The sequence below is a fragment of the Microcaecilia unicolor genome, chromosome 4 (assembly GCF_901765095.1).
Source record: "Microcaecilia unicolor chromosome 4, aMicUni1.1, whole genome shotgun sequence".
In the NCBI taxonomy this organism is placed as follows: Eukaryota; Metazoa; Chordata; class Amphibia; order Gymnophiona; family Siphonopidae; genus Microcaecilia; species Microcaecilia unicolor.
This window is the reverse complement of record NC_044034.1, coordinates 283207700-283231497: the sequence shown is the minus strand read 5'-3', so window position 1 is coordinate 283231497 and position 23798 is coordinate 283207700.

Genomic DNA, 23798 nt, shown 5'->3' with positions numbered 1-23798 from the left:
GATCCATTCCTTCTGAACAGGATTCCTCCAGGTTTATCCAACGCATGTTTGAACTCCGTTACCGTTTTCATCTCCACCACCTCCTGTGGGAGGGCATTCCAAGCATCCATCACTCTCTCCGTGAAAAAATACTTCCTGACATTTTTTTTTTTGAGTCTGCCCCCCTTCAATCTCATTTCATGCCCTCTAGTTCTACCGCCTTCCCATCTCCAGAAAAGGTTTGTTTGCGGATTAATACCTTTCAAATATTTGAATGTCTGTATCATATCATCCCTGTTTCTCCTTTCCTCCAGGGTATACATGTTCAGGTCAGCAAGTCTCTCCTCATACGTCTTGTAACACAAATCCCATACCATTTTCGTAGCTTTTCTTTGCACCACCTCAATTCTTTTTACATCCTTAGCAAGAGATGGCCTCCAAAACTGAACACAATACTCCAGGTGGGACCTCACCAATGACTTATACAGGGGCATCAGCACCTCCTTTCTTCTGCTGGTCACACCTCTCTCTATACAGCCTAGCAACCTTCTAGTTATGGCCACCACCTTGTCACACTGTTTTGTCGCCTTCAGATCCTCAGATACTATCACCCCAAGATCCCTCTCCCCGTCTGTACTTATCAGACTCTCACTGCCTAACACATACGTCTCCCGTGGATTTCTATTCCCTAAGTGCATCACTTTGCATTTCTTCGCATTGAATTTTAATTGTCAAACCTTAGACCATTCTTCTAGCTTCCGCAGATCCTTTTCCATGTTTTCCACTCCCTCCCAGGTGTCCACTCTCTTACAAATCTTAGTATCATCCGCAAATAGGCAAACTTTACCTTCTAACCCTTTGGCAATGTCACTCACAAATATATTGAACATAATCGGCCCCAGCACCGATCCCTGAGGCACTCCACTACTCACCTTTCCCTCATCCGAGCGGATTCCATTAACCACCACCCTCTGGCGTCTGTCTGTCAACCAGTTCCTAATCCAGTTCACCACTTTGGGCCCTATCTTCAGCCCGTCCAGTTTATTTAAGAGCCTCCTCTGGGGAACCGTGTCAAAAGCTTTGCTGTAATCTAAGTAGATTACGTCTATAGCACGTCCACGATTAAATTCTCCGGTCACCCAATCAAAGAATTCGTTTGGCACGATTTACCTTTGGTAAAACCATGTTGTCTTGGATCTTGCAACTTATTGGTGGTAAAGGCTCAAGCGCTATATGCACGGTGACCGGTTGACATGCACCAAGTGCCGATTACCATTTGGTGTGTGCCAAATCTGAAATTACCGCCAGGAGGGCACACTGGTCTGGCGGTAGTCTCACTTTGGCACATGCTGCATGCGCGTAGAGCCTACTGCCGCTTAGTAAAAGGGTCCCAAAGCTGCTTGAGGCGCTAATGCATGCCTAACGCAGCAAAAAAAATCCTAATGTGGGATGCGCTAAAGCATTCTGCATTAGTTTTAACATACATTGACTAATTATTTTGGGTAATTTTTTGAGGGGGCATGGTCAGGGGCAGAAAGTGGGTGTTCCTGCACTAACCAGTTAGCACACCTACATTACCACACAGATAATGTGGGAGCCCTTATCACCTACAAACAAGTGGCAGAACATGCTCCTGTGGTATTTAAAAAAATGATCATGCACTAATGACAACATTAACACTTGGCCAGTATTGAAATAAAATGATTAATGTAATGGTGCACTAAGGTCCTTTGTTACCACATCTAAGTAAAAGGACACCTCTAAGATTTAGCTCAACACATCATATGCACTTGTGGAATTTACTTTAACTTTCATTATCTACGAAGGCTCAGCAGCTTAAATTTAAAAGTAAGTTAAAAATGAAATTCTTTATGCAAATGCCACATTTTACCAACAGATTTCTAAGTACAATTATTCATCATATTCCAGGAATGTAGTAAGAACTAAAAATACATATTTGAAAAAACAATATAAAAACTTTTAATGGATAAGTGCGAAAGCAGGCCAATTATATGAAAAGCTAAAAACTCATTTTCCACATCTCCTGAGCTTTTGATTTATCTATTTTATGGCTCTTTATCACTAGATTTTAGCCCTTATTTCTTCAATTATGCCCTTTAAATGTACTGTAAGGAGGTATAAGCAATATGAGTTCCTGCACTAGTCTATTAGAGATGGAACATATTTCTCCAAGATTTGTGATAGTAGATCTTTGCAAACAATGTTGGGCCCATTATTCTGCAAGACATACCAAGGTAGGAGCCGCTGCTGTTCACTGAATCATACCAGGGGTGTAGCCAGACAACAAATTTTGGGTGGGCCTAGGCAAGAAGTGGGTGGGCACCAAGTGTTCTCCCCCTTCTAACCACCACCAAAAAAAATATTTCAGCTGGCGGGAAAATGCTTCTTTCCACCTTGGCAGTATGCAGAAGGCATGCGCTGAAAACTGAGCATGTGCAGATGCCAGTATCGTGGACAGTAGCATTTTTGTTACCATCAGGGGGAAGTCTTCAGCTGGCCGAGCTTGAGATCTCCATCAGCTACCGCTAAATGTGTGCAACTGTTGGGTGGGCCTGAGCACTAAATGGGTGGGCCCCAGCCCACCCAGGCCCACCTGTGGCTACGCCACTGAATCATACCCAGATTTTCAGCAGCCTTTACCCAGTTAGTGCCCTGAAAATCCAGTCAGATTACCTCAGCACTATCTGAGCAGTGCTGGGGGTGATCCGGGTAGAGATGGAAATTACCCAGTTAACTCCAATATTCAGTCAGTTGCCAGGTAATTATCCAGATAAAGTTGGGATAACAAAATAGTTGTCTTAACTTTATCCAGGTAGTTATCACAATACTGGTCTGAATATCACTGAAACCAGATAAATGCCAGTGGCCACATTATGCCTAGATATTCAGTACCACAATCCAGGTACCAGTCTGCACTGAATATCTGGATAGAAAAAGCCCACAGTGGACGGTGCTAAAGAAAAAAAAAACCTGACCACCACGGGCTGATTATTTTTCTCTTGAACTGTTCTACCATATCGCCAGATAATTTTTGATAGCATATTGGAAACAAGGGGGGTCTTAAGCTGTTAGCTTAGCGGAGTTTAAAAAAGGTTTGGACGGCTTCCTAAAGGAAAAGTCCATAGACCGTTATTAAATGGACTTGGGGGAAAATCCACTATTTCTGGGATAAGCAGCATAAAATGTTTTGTACATTTTTGGGATCTTGCCGGGTATTTGTGACCTGGATTGGCCACTATTGGAAACAGGATGCTGGTCTTTCCCAGTATGGCAATACTTATGTACTTAGGTACACTGGCGTTTTTAACGCATGCTAAAAATAGGCATGCGCTAAATGCTAAAGATGCCCATAGGAATATATTGGCATCTCTTGCATTTAATGCGCCTATTTTTAGCGTGCGCTAAAAACGCCAGTGTGCCTAAGTAAAAGACCCCTTTAATATCACTTGATCTTTCAAGTCCATTTAACCATCCCAAAACAAGATCAACAAGACACAACAGAGGAAGTAATTGGCATAATGCAGTGCAAACTGATTTTGTACTTTTAATCCAGGGCAATTTTAAACTGTCCTTCATAAGGTAAAGTCTGCAAGTTCTTTTTAACTGCAGACTGCACCAAGCATCAAAGAGAAAAGTATATGTATCATTTTGCTTTGAAACTTGATGCATATATTTTACAATTGTACTTCTTTTCCGTTGCAAAAAGAAGAGTATAAAAATAAAGGCCCAGTCCAACATTAGAGGACATTAGACAGAAAAGATGGACAAAAATTAGGCTTAACAATAAGCAGTATGGTACACAAACACCTTTAGATACCCAACACTGCTAATATATATTTGTTTCGTTTGTTTTTTTTCAACTCAGCACTACGGGAAATACTTACTGTACAAAAAAACACCAAGAAATTTTACTGAAGATAAATCGGATGAGAGCAAGTGGCACTTTGATTAGTTTATGCTGTTAGGCTGGAGGAGGTTTGGTTTCTCCTTATTACTTTTCTAGTGTTGATGATTATTTCTGATACCATCTACTCCCCTATATGTGGACTAACTCATTTTCTCCTTTTTGCTTTTATCGTTTCTTTTACTGTATTGTTTCACTGAGTGCCTGCATCAGAGACAAATGACTTCAAAGATCCCTGGGAATAATTGAAATTAGTAGTACAGTGCTCTGCTAGGAGGCAGAGGCACCATCTTGGATACTGGCTCCATCCCAGGCAGCTCCAGAAGGGGTCTGCTGCCGCCTGTGAGCACTGAAAGTATACATTTACACCACAGGTAGGTCTCTGGGAAAGGGGAATTTGGGGGTTGGGGAAGGTAGGTATTTGACAAGACATAGCTAATGTGTCTGGAGCAGAGTTATGTGTCTGGGATATCGAAACTCAATGGAGGGTGGGGGGTTGGGATTGGAACTAACAGGGGAGTCGGGAAAGGGATCAAACTTTTGGTGGGGAGCTCGGGAGATCCGGTACCCTTGACAGGGGATGTAAGGGGGCTTAGGACCTACTTGGGGGGGGGGGGTCAGGAAACAGTTTCAGGGGTGCACTACTATAGCTTTTGGCTTTGGGGGGGTCTCTGGATTATGCGGTACAGAACCGGTGGTGGGAGGCGGGGCTGGTGGTTGGGAGGCGGGGATAGTGCTGGGCAGACTTATACGGTCTGTGCCCTGAAAAGAACAGGTACAAATCAAGGTAAGGTATACACAAAAAGTAGCACATGCGAGTTTATCTTGTTGGGCAGACTGAATGGACCGTGCAGGTCTTTTTCTGCCGTCATCTACTATGTTACTATGTTAGGAAGATACTAGGCACTTTTCCTGCATGTACTGCACAGGCTTTGCACTTACTCTGTGTTATACTTTCAGTTAAAACAGAGTTAAGTGCAAACAGTTACTGAAACTTCCAAAAAGATCCTCCTGGATGTCCTAGGTAGCTGGTTAACTCTCAATGTCTATTGCTTTGGATATGGATGTTCCTTCCCCATCTCCAATGAGCAATGAATGTCTACTTTTTAAATACTGTCCAAGTCCCACCCAAAAGACATACAGACCATGTCCCCTTGCCGGATGCATGTTCTGCAGTTTTAGACATTCATATCATATCAGGATTTGAATGTCCATGTAACGTGGAGGGGCATTTTCGAACGGGGACGACCATCTCTAAGGGCGCCCAACTCTAAGGACGGTGCCACGAAGGGGCGGGACAATGCATATTATCGAAACAAGATCGATGTCCATCTTTCGTTTCGATAGTACGGTCGGGGACGCCCAAATCTTGACATTTAGGTTGACCTTAGAGATTGTCGTCCTTGGGTCTTTTTTCAGATGGTCGTCCTCTGTTTTCGGCTATAATGGAAACCAAAGACGTCTATCTTAAAAATGTCCAAATCCAAGCCCATTGGACATGGGAGGAGCCAGCATTTGTAGTGCACTGGTCCCCCTCACATGCCAGGACACCAACCGGGCACCCTAGGGGGCACTGCAGTGGACTTCAGAAAATTGCTCCCAGGTGCATAGCTCCCTTACCTTGGGTGCTGAGCCCCCCCCCCCCCCCCAGGTCCGCCTGCCTGAAGTACACTGCACCCACTACAACTGCTCCAGGGACCTGTATACTGCTGCGATGGACCTGAGTATGGCATTTGAGGCTGGCAAAAAAGTATTTTTAAACTTGATTTTATGGTGGGAGGGGGTTAGTGACCACTGGGGTCAGTTCAGGCACCTTTTTGAGGCTTAGTCGTGAAAAAAAAATGGACCAAGTAAAGTCAGCCAAGTGCTCATCAGGGACACCCTTCCTTTTTCTATTAGCGGCCGAGGACGACCATCTCCTAATCATGCACCAGTCCCGCCTTCGCAACCATGCCAAACACACCCCTGTGAACTTTGGTCGTCCCCGCAATGGAAAGCAGTCGAGGGTGTAAAAAAATTGGCTTTCGATTATGCCGATTTGGACAACCTTGCGAGAAGGACACCCATCTCCCGATTTGTGTTGAAAGATGGGCGTCCTTCTCTTTCTAAAATAAGCGTGATAGTTATCCAAGTGCTGGTTTATAAATGTCTAAAATATGAATACTGCTTCTAAAATAAGCATGATAGATTACTAGGGTTGACTGAAAATAGGATACAAATTTAGGAGCCTAATTTAAATCTTTGTTACTCAAGGGTGGTAGAATCTGGGTTTTGCGCATCTTAATGCAGGAGTTTTCTGTGCTTTAAGTCCAAATTCAATGTGGTAGAATTTAGGGCTTAAAAAAAAACCAACAACTTTTTTTTTCATTTTTTAGCAAGTCCCACACTAATCTTTCCATTAGTGTGCAGATCTTGCAAACATTAATGAGGAAGCACTGAGGGAACCTTTTACCAAGCTGCAGGGAAAAGGGCCCTGCATTAGCAGCAGGGGCTGTTTTTCCCCACACACCGGGGCCCTTTTTACCGCAGCAGGTAAAAAGCCCCCAGGCAAACATGGCCATGTTATAAGAGAACTCCTACCATGTGGCCTTTTACAGCAGCTTACTGAGATAATCTTCAGACAAAGCCTTGGGCCTTTAAAACACCAACTAGGAAGTAGCACATGTCCCTTTAGAACCCCAAGGAGTCTTGCTGGAGTGATGCAGGAGAGTTTGAAGAATTCCTAAATTAGGTACTTTTTTACATGTTTTAAAAAAAAAAACCCTATGATGATGATGATGGGTAAATGGAAAGTTAAATTTAAGTGGTTGTTGCCATGTGGACAATTAGATTGTAAGCTCTGTCGAGCAGGCACTGTCTCTTCATGTTCAAGTGTACAGCGCTGCGTACGTCTAGTAGCGCTATAGAAATGATAAGTAGTAGTAGTATATAGTGTTAGGCACAACCCCTGGTGTTGACTTATAGTTTATCTCCTCTCCTGTGGGAACTTCGATGGACTCCAGAGAAAAAACTCCACCCTACTCCCACCTGAGACTTCGTTGGAATTTCTTATTCCTGTATGATGGCCTCCATTTTAGAGGTAGGGATCCCCATTGGAGAGAGCCTCTAGTGCCTCAATGCCCTAAGTAAGTTTTATTTTCTTTATCGCTTTTTTTTTTTTTTTTTTGCTGTATTGGAATTTGTTTCTGAACCTCAAGATATTTTCTTGCATGACAGTTGGACAGTAGTAACGAAGACTAAGTTTATGATCCAGGGGACTCAGTTTTGTGCACTTACTCAGGAGGCTGTGTCCAGGGTTTGGTGAATTGGACTTTAAATTTACTTTGTTAGAGGAGTGTGTTTGGATTATAGAAACCACAGTTATCTTTTTTTTTTTCTCTTTTTTACAATTATCCAGTGTCTCAGCTATTAAAGATAGTCTTTCCATCCAATTTAAAACAGAAGGGTTTGAAAATTTCCTTAAAGCAAGAAATCTTCTTATTTCTAAATTTTCCTTGTACCATGATACTTTCATCTGATATACTTTTGATGAATTATTTCAAAGAGAACCTAAATATCCCTAAGCCAGATTAGCTAGGAATATCACAATACCGCACCTTGATTAGAGTGCTGTATACCATGTAACTTAGACTAGTTCCTCATATCTTATTCAACTGTACATATAATTTGCCTTCAGTTTAGCCACTCATCCACTTATCCAAACTGACTTTGTACTATGTATCTATGTATCTTAACTGAACTTTACCCCTTGGCTACATAGAAAGATATCACGTTGCATTGTATGAGCATAATTAGCATCACATTCATATTATTTGACTGTTCTAATGTGTGCCTAGTAGATGTTTCATTGGTATTATGTTGACATCATATTATATCTATGTTATTTTAATGTCCTTCCATGCTATTATGGTATCATTGGTATTGTACTGACATTTATCATAATGTTGCCCTCTGCTGGTGGGTCAAGCATGTGGGTCCTGCAGACACATCCCTGGTGGCTGAAGAGGGATGGTTCCACTTTTTAGGAGAGGCTCCCAGGAAGATGTGTGTTCAGCACTTTCAGTAACATTTTTATTTTGAAAAGTAAATCAGAGCATGTTAAGATATGTCAGCATCTCTCAAAGTTTTTCCCAAAAATGCAAAGTTTATTCCTTTTAACACCTTTCTATGTCAGGATAGAGTCCACGCTGCAAAGTCTTTCCTTTCAGCAGTTTCTCAATCCACATACTCTTAACATTTCCATTTAGAAGGGGCCTAAACAATAGAGTCCTGTCCTACATTCCACTCTAGCTGAGGACTGCAAACTGTAGCATTTAAGGTGCTTTCCCAATGAAGTCTGTGCTACTGCTGCCACACTCTTCAGGGTGCTAAAAATAAAATAAAAACTTCTGCTGCTTTATGTCTACTGGCTTCCAAATCAAATACAGCTTTCTCTCAGCTTCAGTTCTCAAAATGCCTTCACTCTTTCTGAAACTTGTGTCCTTGATTCCAGCTGCCTTATGCTTTCAATGCTGTTCAAACTAGTGGCTGCATTCAGCACATAATGCTAGACTGCAGTTTCCAAACACAATGCCCATTTCATTCTACTAGTGTTCTGCTATGCTTGTTGGGGGGCAAGCAGGTAAAGGGGGAAGGTCCTGTGCACATGGCTTCTTTTGGCTACAAACTCCCCATGACCATTCCCAAACAGAGTAGCAGCCAAACACGCAAAGCTTTTGCTCAAAAGAAAGAAAAAAATTGATAATTCTCAACAACTGTTTTTATCCTCTACTGTCCATCATGAGCCAACCATTCTCAGGGCTTCTGATTCAGAGCAAGTCTCTAAATTCCTCCGGAGCTTCTTCTTTCTCCCACCTCTTTCCCTCCCCCCAGGAGGATATGAGAGCTATCATCAACTTCTATTGGCTAGTGAGGCCAATGACTACTTTCCCAGCATGCCTATCTCACTCTCAGCATTGCCTGGGCTTAGCGTGCTCACTGAATAAGCCTGTTTGCCTATTCCTGATGTTCACTTTGTTCTGATTCACACCCTCTTCTCAGGGTCCTGGCTCTGGCTTCCACAGGTAGGAATTTTTCTAGCAATCTGTCTCATTGGATCCTCTCCAGGATTTTGGGCTAGCCTTCCCCAAATTTGGAGGTTTACGCTGTCTTGTCTCAACTCCAGTTTCCAGGCCTTGACAGGGTATCACTGTTCTACCTCCCTCCTCTAAGAGTTTTTCCCAACTTTTCTAACTATATTCCATGATTTTGAGACCTGATGTCCTGGTTACCTGAAGGCGAATATGCTGCCCAGTGCCCACACCCTTCACCAACTGGGACAAATTCAATTGGTTACACATATTTCTGTTGTATGATTGTTCTGCAGTGCTGTTAAATGTGTGTTTCTGAAACTGTGTCATGTCAGCCTTATTACTAGGTTTCAATTTGCCATTTCTATGTTCACCTCATTAATTTTATGTATGTTAATATTTCAGGGGTGGGTAACCTCAGTCCTCGAGGACTGCAACCCAGTCGAGTGTTCAGGATTTCCCAATTAATATGCATGAGAATGTGCATATAATCGAGTCAGTGCATGTAAATAGATCTTATGCATATTTATTGGGAAAATCCTGAAATCCCTTGAGGACTGAAGCCCACTCCCGTTATATTTGGTTATCTTACTATTGTTAAAGGTTAAAAAATTTTATCAGCATTGTAACTTTGTTATTTATTCATAAAAATGAAATAGTAAAATAAAAATATATAAATGAAGCTTCTGAGAACTTTTCTTTCAATGATATGAATTATGGTTTCACACCATTTTTATTGGCTCATATTTAGATTTTGTTGTTGAAACAATTTCTGAGATCAAGATTTTTTCTGATTATGGGGTTCTTTTACTAAGGTGCGCCAAAAAATGGCCTGCACTGTTGTAGACACATGTATTGAACACACAGGTCCATTTTTCAGTGTGCCTGCAAAAAAGGTCTTTTTTTTGGCTGAAAATGGATGTGTGGCAAAATAAAAATTGGTGCATGACCATTTTGGGCCTGAGATCTTACTGCCACCCATTGACTTAGCGGTAAGGTCTCAATCGTTAACTGGGTGTTAATTGTCAGCAAATGTACACTGCTGATTATCTCCCTGTTAGCACCATGCAGTAGAAAATTTTAAAAATATATTTTCTGCCACGTGAATCGGACATGAGTAAAAATGGAATTACTACCTGGGGCACATGGTAGCAGGTGGTAGTTCCAACTCGACACATTTTGGATGCGCGTAGGCACCTAGGCGCTGTATTAAAAAGGCTCATAAGTTTTGGTTGTGTAAAAATTTGGGGGTACAATTCCCTGTAAGCACTACTGACTATTATGTAGTATGGTAATTCATTACAGAACAAACTTAAAACTCTATTTAATGAGATAGTATGTTTATTTTAACTACTGAGGCCACAAGAAACTGTAAAATAAAAATATTTCAATTTCCAGATGGTATATTCCACTTCAACAATAATGATACATGTAGCACACAGTTTTGGGTGATCACTGCAGTGTCTTATATTAGATTCTCTGTGAGTGTTCAGTCCTAGGATTATCCAAAGTATAATGTAAGACTAAGAGAATAAGAGACTGTCAGTTGAAACAACTAAAAATATGCAGAAAAAACTGGGTACTTACCATCATTCCTATCTTGGTTTCCCACAAATTATAAACACTGTTCAGATTAACACTGTGTTTAGATTGTAGATATATTTTAATATATTTTAATCCTCATTAAATTGTAAAGGTGCTCATCTTCTAGCCAGTTTTTCATCTTAGTTTAAATGGCATTCCTCAAGCTGATTACTCTTTCATAGCCACACTGGAAGCTTGAAAAATGCCACAAATATACAGCAGATGATATCGTTCAGTAAACGGTTCCTGTAGCTGCGTGGAACGTATGTCCTCAAATATTTTTACTAGCCCACTTTTCATTGTCTTAGATATAAATACAATAAATTCTAAATACTGTTCAAAGTTCCTTTCCAAAATAAGATTTTATCTTTGTTAAACAATGTGCAGTATCAGCTAGCCAATCCAGAGGCCCTTTTACTAAGCCGCATAGGCGTCTACACGTGCTCAACATGCGTCAATTTGGAGTTACTACCTGGCTAACACGTGGTCCTAGCGGTAATTTCATTTTCATGCGCGCTGCAGAAACCAGGCAGTAATCATCATTCTATCTGCGTAGATGATTACTGCATGGCTAACATGTGGTTGGCGGTAAGGTCTCAGACCCAAAATGAACGCGCGCCAATTTTTATTTTGCCGCACATCCATTTTCTGTAAAAATAAAAAAAGGCCTTTTTTTACAGGCACGCTGAAAAATGGATCTGCATGCGCCCAAAACACACGCCTACACTAGCGCAGCCCATTTTTGTGGCACACCTTAGTAAAAGGACCCCCCAGTAAGCTGTTGACATCCAAAGATAAACTTATCTATATTGGACAGAGCAGTGAAGCAGTTTTCAATCACAGATCATTCTTGAAATTCATGGTCTGGAAATCTTTCGTCCATATGATTGCACACCTACTTAATAAACTGAAGAATAGAAGCTATATTAACAGGAAGACTGAAAGATGACAGCAATTCCTGTATATCTTCACAGAAATGGACCTTTTTTCCCAAGATCCTGCAACCTTAGCTTTCTGAATTTTCTTTTCATAGGTAAGGAACTTCTTTGACCAATTTTGCAGAGTTCTGCTTGATCACTTATAGCATCAGTTAGAAAGGATAATCAATTGTGCATGATATTGTGCTTTATATAAATTTATCAAGGCAGTATTTATGTACTGGATCACTGTCTCCATCTACTTGTTCTCTCCATATTTTCCCAATACATCATAGTTCTTGTTAAAATGCTTATAGCAAAATGCCTAGATAGGCACCTGACCTCATTCAGGTGAAAATTAAGTATATTCACATTCTGTTGCCTTAGCAATTTCATGAAACTTCAGGCTCTGTTTACTAAGCCGTGCTGTAGGCGCGCAAATGTTTTAGCATGCGCTAATGCTAGAGACATCCATAGGAATATAATGGGTGTCTCTATCATTAGCATGTGCAAATTTTTAGTGTGTGCTAAAAAGTTAGCGTGCCTACAACACAGCTTATTTATTTATTTGTTCCATTTGTACCCCACATTTTCCCACCTATTTGCAGGCTCAATGTGGCTTACATAGTACCATCAAAGGCATTTGCCCAGTCGGTGGATAACACATAGAAAGTTGTATAGTGATCGTATGAGATATAAGTGGAGGGTCGGAATGGATGAAGATTGCGTGATGTCCTGTTCGATCATAGTCATGCTGTGTTGGTAGGTGAAGAGTAAACAGGGCCCCTCATCTTTCACACACCAGATCTGCAAAAACATTGTTGAGATGGTGCATATAAGCATTTCTATACCCCTCATAAATGGAATCTGTTTCCAGGCATTATCAATACCTAAATTCTCATAGTGTGCCTCACAATGTTTTTCTATAAGATGAGGAATGGATTGACACAAAATTGCTGCCACACTGTTATGTCTTCCAAGCATCACTAATGCACCATCTGATGTAAACATCATCATTCTGTTCGTATAAAAATTATCACAATAAAACTGCTTAATTGCTGAAACTATTGCAGCACTGTCACAAGTTACTAACATTAATTCCAAACACATAGTGACTATACAACAAAATACACTGGAAACATGTTTTCAGTTTTTTAGTCATTTAGGGCTCCTTTTACTAAGTCATGGTAGTGATTCCCGTGCTATAAATGTAATGAAGCCCATAGGAATTGAATGGGTTTCATTGTATTTGCCGCACTGGGAATCACTATCGAGGCTTAGTAAAAGAAACCCTTAGTTTCTTGATTTTTGTGCTGCTTTAATAAAGTCTGTTTGAAAAACGCCATTTTCAGGTGACAACTTTCTTTTCTCTCTCTCTCTCTCTATATATATATAATCTCTTCACTGGGGCATTTTTTTGTGCACAAGTGAGTGGAACTTGATTTGGATAGGATCCATTTGCCCCAAGTCGTCGGAAGAAATTGCTAGATGAAACCTGTGGCATTGGGTGGTGATAGGGGGGCTGTCTACTCTGAATGGATGGATTAACAATGCAAGCAGTTAACCACCACTTTGGTGCTACATTCGACATGCAGAATAAGTACTTTTGGATTTAATATAAGTATTTTTTCAAACTATAATTTGGACTTCGTTTTGTGTGAGACACATTTGGAGCACTTATTGTTTGTTATTCACGTGAGAATGCCTGATGAATGGGTCAATTATCCACCCGAAGTAGCAGGGTTACTAAGTTATACTGCTGAATGGGAGACCTGATTTTCTGAGGGCTTCTCTCTTTTCACGCATATTTTTTGCATGTAAGTGTTGTGACTTTCATAACTCTGTTTTTTTTGTGCTGTAGAGCATATTATTTACTTGTGTATTTGGGACTGTTTTCGGATTGATCAGTTGGGTGCTAGCATTTTAGCATTTGGCAGGCATAAGTGCTAGTGCTCTAAGGCAATGATTCCCAAACCTGGTTCTGGAGGCACCCCAGCCAGTCAGGTTTTCAGGATATCCACAATGAATATTCATGAGAGAAATTTGCATGTACTCCTTCCACTGCATGCAAATCTCTGCTCTAAGGGATCCTTTCACTAAGCTGCAGTAAAAGGGGGCATACGCTAGTGCTGAGGCCCCCTTTTACCATAGCAGGTGAAAGACTGCCACCCACTGAGGTGGCGGTAAGGGCTCCTGCACTAAACCGTCGGTAACGGGGCAGTGTTACAAAAAATAGCGGGAAAGGTCCAGTGCTACAAAAATAGAAACATTTTTGTAGTACTGGAAATGGTGAACACTGGGGGTGGGAACTTCCGCCGGGCTCCAACAGTAATTCTGGATTGGTGCACAGCAAGCCTGTTGCCGCGCACCAACCCATTAGTAAAAGGGTGGCCCTTAAGTTAGACATGAAATACACACTAAACTAGTATTCTATAAAGGGTGATCCATGCAGAGCACCCTTTAAAGAATATTAGCTTAGTGCAGATCATCCCAGCACCTAACTTTGGGCACCATTTATTGAATCTATTATTATTAATTACATTTGTACCCAGCGCTTTCCCACACATAGCAGGTTCAATGCGGCTTACATAGTAAATAGAATTACAAAGTCTTGAAGGAGAATGTTACAAGTTGTAACAAGTTGTAATCTAGCCCTAAAGAGACAACTGCATAACTGGGTGTCTTCATTTAGGCACCCGGAGAGCAGGCAGTAGAAGCCTATTCTGTAACAGAACATAGGGGTCCTTTTACTAAGGTGCACTGAAAAATGGCTTGCGGTAGTGTAGGTGCAGGTTTTGGGCACACATCAATCCATTTTTCAGCACACCTGTAAAAGGGCCTTTTAAAAATTGTTTTGCCCAAAATGGACGTGTGGCCACCAAATGCCACTTGGCGCACGTCTGATACGCATGTCAGAAAATAAAAATTATTTTTCAGATGCGTGGCAAAACTGAAATTACCACAAGAGCCACGTGGTAGCCTTGCGGTAACTCCATTTTGGTGCACGTTGGGCGCGCATAGACGCTTACACGGCTTAGTTAAAGGGACCCATTGTCAGTTAAGTTCTGTTACAGAATAGTAGCAAACACAGTATTGGCAGTTATCCCGGCCACAGAGCTAGTGTAAGTGCAGGTGCCTCAATATTATATTACATTACACAGTTATTTGTATTCTGCGTCTACCTGAGCAGCTCATCGCAGATTACAAAGAAAGAAAACTGGGAATAACCCAGAGAATTATAAAATCATTAGATAAAACAATAAAAAGCAATAAAATTAACTCAAGTACTTTTGAAGCCAAGTTTTAAAATGTTTCCAAAAACTCAAATAAGTTGATAAATACCTAAACTCCTTTGGCAATCCATTACACCAACTAGCTGTCAGATAAGTAAAAGAATATTTAAGAATACTCTGGTAATGAATGACTTTGAAAGATGGAAAATGCAATATAAAAGGGTCTCTCAATTTTATAGACATTTCTGCAATAGGACGAATAACAAGACAGCATGTAGCATTGTGAAAAAAACCCATTGAGTATTTTAAATAAGATAAAGAATTTAAACATAATGGCAGAGATATAGGTCCTGCACACGCGCTATCCCCTTGCAAATACAAGCTACATAAATTAAGCAGGTATTTTCAGAAGAACTTCCAGAAACCTTGCTATCACTTAGTGCCTAGGTTATAGAATTGTCTTTTAAGAGGGCAATTCTATGGTGCCTACAGGTACCCATATGCCACCTATTCTATAAAGGAAAACAAATGCCCATTTTCCTTTATAGGATGCTAGCTTAACAGGTAAAATATGCACCGATAATTAAGGTATGAACACAATTTATGCACAAGCATTAACATCAGCTCTGTGGCTTGTGTAACACTTACACAAGCCATACAGCTGATGTTAATGCTTGTGCCTAAATGCCCATGATATATGTGTACATTATTGTAATCTATAATTTACACACATAACTGAGTCTTATCCATGCTCTGCCCATGTGCAAATCTATCAGTAAAATATGCAGAATGTAAAATATGCACATATCTTACACTCCCATAGCAGAGCGGAGGAGTGACCTAGTGGTTAGAACACCGGTCTTGTAATCCAGAGGTAGCCCGTTCAAATCCCACTGCTGCTCTTTGTGATCTTGAGCAAGTCACTTAACCCTCCATTGCCTCAGGTACAAACTTAGATTGTGAGTCTTCCTGGGACAGAGAAATATCCAGTGTACCTGAATGCAACTCACCTTGAGCTACTACTGAAAAAGGTGTGAGCAAAATATAAATAAATAAAATTTACAGAATGCACTTAAGCCAATTTTTGGTATTTACACAAGTATGTGCAGACATATGGCTTAATATGTCAGTATTGTAACCATTTACATATATATTTGATGAATAAATATTTGGGTCTTGAATTGATTTAATTAAATTTTAACTTGAATGCACTCTACAGTGTTCTTCTGCAGTCTTTTGTGACCGACCGTTCACTTGTCTATTAGATTGTAAGCTCTTTGAGCAGGGACTGTCTCTTTGTTAAATTGTACAGCACTGCATAACCCTAGTAGCGCTCTAGAAATGTTAAGTAGTAGTAGTAGTTTTTCATTCACTGTTTGACCTTTTGAGTAGATATTAGTGCCTTATTTACAGAATTACCCCCTGTGAGGCTCTGTGGTGCCCAGTCATCCCCCAAGGACAAGTTTCCATAACAGTATGTCACCACAAAACATCTCAGTGCAGGATGGCTGGCCAACCCCATTTTCTTTGTAGAGGCGCTGAAGTGATGCTACCAGTTTTAATGACAGGACAAGCACTGCAATGCCAAGCAAAGAAGAGGCACTGCTTTGATGCCTATTGAAATTAAATTAATGTGATCACTATGCTGGAAATCTGGCCGTAAATGTTTTGAGACCTGTGCTGTGTAAAAAAAAGTGAATGCACAACTATTTGCAAAAGACATATGAGGTCAAAAGTTGTTTATTTTTTTAGTGTGTTGAAAAGAACTAGAAGCAATGTTGTTCCTGGAGAAAATTGAATTATTTGCAGGCTGCAGCAATTCCCACCTTGTATTTCCAACTAGACTGACCTTAATTTAGATTTAAAAAACATATATTCACAAAGCTTCTTCACAGGCACAATTTGTACATACACATTGGCCAGAATATGAATTATTAAAAGATGTTTTACTGGATTTATCAAAACTAGTTGGGTTCCAGCTTCAAATTTGTATTGCATGTGCTGTAGATTAGAATTCAAAGCAATGCATTTAAAGTTTTTCTGAATTCATGCATGTCTGTAACATTTTGCACATTTTGGAATCTGTACAAAAATATTCTCTAGCAACTAAATGTGTGGTTTTCTGATTTTACCTTCTTGATTTTGATTTCCATTGCCAGTTCAGAGTAATTAGAATTTGGAAGAGAAATGCCAGAGCCTAGGGATCCACTTCTAAGCTAACAGACATGACATTGTCAACATTTATAACAAGGTATAAATTCTGTCAGATGATGGATGGATTCAAACCTACAACCATTTCCTGCTAAATGAATCAGTTTGTTCCTCAGGCGGGTGAATGAAATTTTTTTTCCTGTTCCTTGACCTGACATCTAACTGTGATGTTATTGGGACTGATGTCTATAGCTGAAAGCTATCTTATCATTGATTACAGAACCAAGTTAATGTTTGAAACAAAATCCTTCTCCCAGCACTTATGAAACTTAATCATTATTGGTCTTTTACCACTGACATTTTCAAATATCAAATTTTATGTATTTATTTATTGGGATTTATTAACCGCCTTCATGATGAGATTCACCCAAGGTAGTATACAGCAGGTATAGCTTGACATAAACCCTCTAATTCTTTAAAAGTCACCAAAAATTGCATGAGAAAATTTGGGAGCATGCCCAATTTGCACACAGAATTTAATAGAATGAGCTAATTAGCACCAATAATTAAGGCCGTCTCTCTGATGAAACTTCCCGTTTCGTAGGAGGCTCAGGCAGCCGCAGTAAAGGGAAGAGACAGGTGCCAGCGGCAGGGCAGTGTATGGGAATTGCTGCCGCTGTCGGGTTTGGAATGTGACAAAACAGGTAAACGCCGTAAATGGGCTTGAGGTAGGAAGGGGGCAGCATATCGGCTCAGGGTGGGGAGCGGCATCTCGGCCTGGGGGGGGCACCTTGGCCTGGGGGGGCTGCATCTTAGCTCTGCCTCAGGCGGCATCTTGCTTTGGGCTGGCACTGTATGTAAAATTTTGCATATCTTCATATGCAGTTAGTACATGTTTTTCACAGTTTGCCATTTTCAGTTCAGGAGAAGTGAGAACTCTAGAAAAGAGCAATGGGGTGATCTGCCCCTCCTATGCACTGTGTTAGGGCAGCATCTACACTGTTCTCCAGGTCCTAAGTCATGTAAACTAAGCCCAAAAGAGTAGGAGACATCCTGTCTGTCTACCTACCTGTACTGACATCATCAGGGATCAGTCCTGAGGAGAGGGGAAAATGTCAGAGCTGCTTACATTATCTCCCAGATGCCTCTGGGTAGGCCCTCCTGGATCCTTAGGCTACCTCAGGTTAGGCTGTGAACTGCACAAGGTAATACTGACAGGCACATCATGTGATTTCTTTTGACAAAGATAGAGATAGTGATGTTCCTTGAGAGGACCTTTAGATGAAAGGCTAACTTGTTCTTTAGATTCTTGCCCATTTTATTTGAGGACCTTGAAAATCAAAGATAGTGTTTTAAATCTGACCCTGTAAGGTACTGGTAGTCAGTGCAATTTTTGCAGGAAGGGTATAGGGCCAGATTCTATAAAAGCGTCTTAAATGTAGGCACGCCGGAATAATGCGCATAGTGCTATTCAATAAACTGCACTTACAGTAAGATACAGTTTACATAATAGTGCATAGGCCAGGGGAGCATGTGTACATTTAGGTGTGGCCATTTTTTTGCCCGCACCTTCCCCCAAATTCCATAGTAACACAAGTAAATGTGACTGACACCCTTGACACACCTACACTCCTCCCATGGTCACACCCCCTTTTCATCTACACACGTTGGAATTTACATGCATCACTATTTAGGATATGCCTATAAAGAAGTGCATGCAAATTCTAAATAATGCCAATTAGCAATGATAATTGGTTGCTATTGGCCAATTATCTTAACTAATTGGCTCGTTACTCAATTGAGTAGTGTACATAAATTTGCTCAATTTAACATGTGCCACTCACTGCGCCTTATATAGCATCTGGGGGATAGTGTGGTCATGACATTTACAGCCCTATATGAATCATTGCAACTGGTGCAAACTCTTTTTGGTTTGACCAGTGTACAGAGAGGGGCATAATCGAACGGGGCACCCATGTTTTCCTGAGGACGTCCTCACAGGACGTCCCCACGAAGGGACGTGGAAACCCGTATTATCGAAACATGATGGGTGACCATCTTTTGTTTCGATAATATGGTTGGGGAAGCCCAAATCTCAACATTTAGGTCGACCATGGAGATGGTCGTCCTCAGAGATGGCTGTCCCTGATTTTCAGCGATAATGGAAACCGAGGACGCTCATCTCAGAAACGACCAAACCCAAGCCATTTGGTCATGGGAGGAGCCAGCATTCGTAGTACACTGGTCCCCCTGACATGCCAGGATACCAACCAGTCAGCCTAGGGGGCACTGCAGAAAAAGCTCCCAGGTGCATAGCTCCTTGTGTACTGAGCCCCGCAACCCCCCCCAAAAAAAAAAAAAACACTCCCCACAACTGTACACCACTACCATAGCCCTTAGGGATGAAAGGGGGCACCTAGATGTGGGTACAGTGGGTTTTGGAGGGCTCATATTTACCACCACAAGTGTAACAGGTAGGGGGGGATGGGCCTGGGTTTGCCTGCCTCAAGTGCACTGCAGTACCCACTAAAACTGCTCCACGGACCTGCATACTGCTGTCATGGAGCTGGGTATGATATTTGAGGCTGGCATAGAGGCTAGAAAAATATTTAAAAAAAAATATTTTTTGGGTGGGAGGGGGTTAATAGCCATTGGGGGAGTAAGGGGAGGTCATCCCCAATTCCCGCCGGTGGTCATCTGGTCATTTAGGGCACATTTTTGTGGCTTGGTCATAAAAAAAAAAAGGACCAAGTAAAGTTGTCCAAGTGTTCGTCAGGGACGCCCTTCTTTTTTCCATTATCGGACGAGGACGCCCATGTGTTAAGCATGCCCAGTCCCGCCTTCGCTATGCTTCCGGCATGCCCCCGTGAACTTTGGTCATCCCCACGATGGAAAGTAGTTGAGGACGCCCAAAATCGGCCCTGTGAGAAGGACACCCATGTTGCGATTTGTGTTGAAAGATGGGCACCCTTCTCTTTCGAAAATAAGTCTGAGAGTGTTATTGTAGTCCAGTTCTGAAGTGGAGTCATTTCATCAATTTGAAGAAAAACTTTGATTCATTATATTTTTGTTTAATTTCCATAGAATTAAAGGGAAAATGTGCTTAGATGAACAATTTGTTCGTCTCTGACAAATGCTGCTACAGCTGAGGACCAGTGGGGGAGGTGGACAAACCAATAACAAACGGCAGGAGTACTGAACAGTTCCTACTGGACTTCTGCTACCCATGTTACCTGTATGAGAGGATGAGAGTAAGGAGAACTGTCACCACTGGCCTGGAATACATGACAACCAGTAGAGAGGTGGATTAGGAGATGCTCCCCAGCACTTCTTTAATGGCAGCAGGAGAACTGTCTGTTTTCCCTTAAATGAATGCTGCCATAATTTCACTCAAAATAGCTGGTGTTTCAAGCTGTGACTGTTTTCGTTTTCCCTTGGTATAAAATGTTTTGTCCCCATGGGGGCACGGGGGACAGGACAGATGACAATAGTTATGATTATTTATTTATTTTATATTGTATGATTTATATATATTGTTTATGAGGCTTCTGTATTATGATTTGTATTGTACATCAACTTTTATGTTCTTAAGGAAAGATAGATAGTTAGGTTTTACGTGTATATAAATAAAGGAACAATTGATCCACACAATCTTCTTCGCTGGTTCTGTGCCACTTTGAATACATGATTATATAAATTCCTGTTCTTAAGCTTACACTAGACCCCTACCCTCATGCTCCAACATCTCAATCAAGTTCGATTACTGCCCTCGATATTTGTCCCAAGCATGCCCAAGCTCTACCACAGACCCAGCCTCCACCCCTTCAGCCTGGGGGTCACTCCAAACCAACCACCTGACCTGACAGGTCCAGAGATGGTAAAGACTTTTTTAACTATATGTGGTCCAGTTCCCTATAATCTAGAGGTCTGATTTGATACTGTTATATACAGAATAATTTTGCATTGTCTGAAAAGGAAGTCAACTATTTTATTATCTTACTATCCTATTTAGCATCGTACTTTTTTTTTCCAATTAGAATCACTGAGATAGTGGTTTCTACCTTCTGTGTAGTACTTAGGCAGCATGTAAGAGTGAAATATATAGCTTAACATCGTTTTTCATCAGTACTGAAATGCTGCTGGTACAAATGAAGAAGCCAAGGTAGTCCCAAACAGCATAAGAAATCCGCCCCCTCCTTGCTCATACAAAAGAGCTATTTTTACCATGAATCAGCTAGGGAGCTAAACTGAAATTATTTTTGCTATGATAGAAAGCTGCAGCCTTTAGAAAAGGGGGAAAGGAGATCACCTTTGTCAATCATTGTTTGAATGGGGGTCATTGTGTTAAACTGTCATCTCGCCTTGCTAATGGTTGATAAGTCGGCTCTATGAACCTTATAGCAGACAAGTGGAGAATGGTATAATTTACTCTACACCCCCAATGTCTTTCTAAAGGCTTATGAAAAACAGGCTTACATTTAAAGGTGACATTGCCATTTATGTTTTATTCACATAAAGAATAATCACATACATCAGCAAGAATGAAAAAAAAATAGTACTGGTACAGCATTATTGAACTGTAAGTAAGCAAGACTTTGAGCCTTGGTTGACAGTGGATATATTGCCAATATTTCTCTACTTATTAATGCATATGTATTGTCTGCATGTGATGTTATGCAAGTCATAGTATGTAATGGGGGCTAAAGGCACCATAGAGTTACAAGGGCTACAACTAGGATCTTTAAAATAATGAGATATCACTGATATTAGAAAATTATCTTTAACCAACTCTAGTGTCTAGGAGTGGGCTTCTATCGTCATTTGAAGGTATTCATACTAAGGATGTTCACACCTTTTCCCTACCATAGAATGAACATCTGGTCTCATGTTAAATTGTAAGGTCATTGCTCTGGGATGTTCATTCAGAGGGATTCAATATTGGTGAAACAAAAAAGTCCCAGGTGTTCTGAGTTAGAAAGCCAAGCCATTCGCTTTCAAATTACACTATAATACATTACATTTGGGTTTATATCCCGTTAACACCTTTTCAGTTCTAAGCTTTTTATAGGGATGTAGAGATCAGAACATTTCTCTGGGAATTGCAAAGGTTGCTTTGGAGATGGGCAGAAATCTAACTATAAAATGTATTTCTTAAAAAGAAAGCTTTTATCTTCTTTCAAAACACAAGATAAGATTTTATACATAAGAATTGCCATACTGGGACAGACTGAAGGTCCATCAAGCCCAGCATCCTGTTTCCAACAGTGGCCAATCCAGGTCACAAGTACCTGGCAAGATCCCCAAAAAGTACAATACATTTTATGCTCCTTATCCTACAAATAAGCAATGGATTTTCCCCAAGTCCATTTTAATAATGGTCTATGGACTTTTCCTTTAGGAAGCCAGCCAAACCTTTTTTAAGCCCCGCTAACTGCTTTTACTACATTCTGTGGCAATGAATTCCAGAGTTTAATTCCACATTGAGTGAAGAACATTTTTCTCTGATTCATTTTTACTTTGTAGCTTCATTGCGTGCCCCCTAGTCCTAGTATTTTTTGAACAAGTAATCAAGCGATTCACGCTTACCCGTTCCACTTCCTTCATTATTTTACAGACTTCTATCATATCTCTGCTCAGCCGTCTTTTCTCCAAGCTGAAGAGCCCTAGCCATTTTAGCATTTCCTCATAGGGAAGTCATCCCATCCCCTTTAGAAGAATACATTCCAGCAATGTCTTTCCAAAGTCTGACTGCTTGAATGCCAAGAGATTTGTGGAAGACCATTATTCTTTTCTTGCCCTTAGGTGAGGGGAAGGTGAAGAACTTAGCAGCTTCTTGTCTCCTAGGTCTGGCTGAGGTTGTAAAGCAGAAATGAGTTAGTAGATAGTTGGGGATCAGTTCTTCCAGTGTTTTAAAGAGGAAACAGGCCAGTATGAAAAACACTCGCATTTCAATAGGGAGCCAGTGTAGTTTGATGTAGAAAGGAGAGACACTGTCGAATTTTGATAACCTGAAGATTAGTCTGATTGTACCTGGTTTCCGCCACGCTCAGTAAAATAAAAATTATTTTCCAGCTCACATAGCGGATGTGCGTAAAAAATGAAATTGCTACCCGGGCCACATGGTAGTCAGGCGATAACTCCAAACTGATGCATGTAGGACGTGCATATGTGCCTACGCAGCTTAGTAAAAGGGCCCCAAAGCAAACATATTTTGAGGCATTTTATTTAAAAAAAAGGAGCCTGCCTATTGCTGAGGGCTAATCTGTCTGTATACACATTTATACATCTGAAAGCTTGTGTATAAGCAGAAAGAAAGATTCCGGTGGAAGCAGCCAAAGGAGCCATGGGATGAAGATCAATAGAAGCTGGCTGGAAGGAAAGGGGAATTTCCTTTCCATTCGAGACAGCAAGGAAGGCCGGGGGGCCAGAACGCTGTTTTGGATATTATGGCTGGGCATCCTTAAGCGGGATGCGCCAGGAGTCTACGGGTGCTGGTAATTGGCACAGGGAACCCACAGGCTGCTTGGGCGGCAACCTGTGGGGCATACTAAGCATTTGCGAGACCCGAAGCTGTGTACCCCCAAGTTATTAATTGATGATAAATGTTAGTTATGTGGTTATGACAATAATTATGTTATAATATGTTATAATGTTGTTTTGAATTGTAATGTAAAACGTTCCTGGCTGCGGCCAAAAATAAATCCAACATTCTTTAAGATGCGTTTTGGTGTAGTGTTTGCGAGAGAGGCGGAGCAAGTGCCGAGTGCACGAGTTGAGAACCCAGCCACACCTCCTAAAGGGAGGCTGGGCACAACCGGGCCGATGGCCTGCGACGGGGGGGAGGGGGGGGGGGGGGGGGGAGGAGGGTGCAGGGAGGATAGAAAGGTAGAGATAGGCAGGCAAAGGGTTAAAGCAGGGGAGGGGAGGGGAGGGGCGGAGA